Source organism: Arachis ipaensis, chromosome B08 (genome assembly GCF_000816755.2).
Source record: "Arachis ipaensis cultivar K30076 chromosome B08, Araip1.1, whole genome shotgun sequence".
In the NCBI taxonomy this organism is placed as follows: Eukaryota; Viridiplantae; Streptophyta; class Magnoliopsida; order Fabales; family Fabaceae; genus Arachis; species Arachis ipaensis.
Window position 1 is genome coordinate 39,339,989 of NC_029792.2, and position 2,169 is coordinate 39,342,157.

A 2,169-nucleotide genomic window follows, 5' to 3' on the forward strand; every position below is an offset into this window, starting at 1 on the left:
GTGTTAAAAGTAAGGGTGTTACATTATGGTATCAGAGCAGTTCATCTTGATTAGAGCCTTGGGAATGGACTGACTATGCTTCATTGCATACTCTGAGTGCCTGTTATGTTGTAAGTCTTGTCCAGTTAACAAGAATTAGCGCTTTATAAACATGACTGTCTATTAATTAACGCTGTTAGCTTACCGTTGCATATCTGCTGATGTTAAGTCTGGCCAACTTAATGTTGATGGTTTATGTGTACGGGGAAGTTAACAGATTATTATAGGAGAATTGGAACTGATAAGTAATGTGTAATGCAAGTCACGTGGTTTGGGAATGTTACAGTTTGCTTTTCGTGGTTTCAACTTATGAATTTTGTTTGCGTCGCTTAGGTTGGCATATCGTTTCTTCTTTACTATCCTCATTGAAGTTCCTTGACTCGGATTCCTTCCTTGAACCTTGATTTGACCATTTTACGACCGTATTTTATTATTCATCCATAATCTTCCTTGATTGTATTCCTGAGACTTTGCTTGAGTCTTTTAAAAATATCTATCTTTATCATTAATTATACTCTTCATGAATCCTATGCTCATTGTTCTGATCTTGAACTTGTTTTGGCATGATACAAGATCCTTAAATCTTGAGCGGTTTGAACCTTGAAAGTTATAAAATCTATCTTCTAAAACTTAAAATAATATCTTTTCCTATTTTATAATAAAAATTAAAGTTTAAATCAGAATTAATTAAAGCAATCAGCATGTCTTCAATTGATGGATGGGGACCACTTGCTTTGTAGGGTCCACGCTTAACTTTGAGTGGGCACAACCATTCTTGTGTGAATCTCCCTTGAGTCTCTGCTATTCCCTGGCTCTAGTCTATGTTTCTGGACTGAAAACTGGGTTGAAACTCGGCTTGAAATCGCCCCCAGCATTTTCTGCATATTCTGCATATCGCGCATGTCACGCGTACGCGTCAGTCACGCGTATACGTCGATGGCCTTTTTTGCGTGTCACGTGTACGTGTCAGGTAGGTGCACGCGTCGCTAAGAAAATCTTCAAATCACGCGTATGCGTCAGGCACGCGCTTGCGTCGCTCCTCGCTGGTCAACTCCTTGGTTTCTTCTCTTTCTCTACAGAAACTCCATCAAATCCCTTCGAATGCTACCTAAAATAAACAGAAATGCACAAGACTCAAAGTAGCATCCATAGTGGCTAAAAGATAATTAATTACTGATAAAACTTAACAAATTACATGCAAATTCACTAGGAAAAGATAGGAAAGATGCTCACGCATCAGTACCTATGGTCACAGTTTTTTAAAAAATGGTGGCCTAAAAGGGTCTATGGTCACGGTTTTGAGGGGTGATCTAAAAGGGTCTATGGTCACGGTTTTGGGGGATGGCCTAAAAGGGTCTATGGTCACGGTTTTGGGGGTGACCTAAAAGGGTCTATGGTCATGGTTTTGGAGGGTGACCTAAAGGGGTCTATGGTCACAGTTTTGGGAGTGGTCTAAAAGGGTTTATGGTCACGGTTTTGGGGGAGTGACTTAAAGGGGTATGTGGTCACGGTTTTAAGGGTGACCTAAAGGGGTCTATGGTCACGGTTTTAGGGGTGGCCTAAAAGGATCTATGGTCACGATTTTGGGGGTGACCTAAAGGTGTCTATGGTCACGGTTTTTTACAGTGACCAAAAAGGGTCTATGGTCACGATTTTTCGGAAGGGTGACCTAAAATGGTCTATGGTCACGATTTTAGAGGGTGACCTAAAGGGGTCTATGGTCACGGTTTTGGGAGGTGACCTAAAGGGGTCTATGGTCACGATATTTTACAGTGGCCAAAAAGAGTCTATGGTCAAGGTTTTTCAGAAGGGTGACCTAAAAGGGTCTATGATCACGGTTTCGGGTGGTGACTTAAAGGGGTCTATGGTCACGGTTTTGGGGGTGACCTAAAGGGGTCTATGGTCATAGTTTTGGGGGGTGACTTAAAGGAGTCTACGTTCACAGTTTTAATCATTTGAATTTTAATTAAGATTTTTATGTATTTTTTATTATTTTAAATATTTTTATCTTTTTAAAATTTAAAAATTTTAATAATTAAAACTAATAATAATTTTATATGATTTACTTTAAATATTAAAATTTTAAATATAATTTTATAAATAAAAAATTAAGTTGAATACTATTAATTT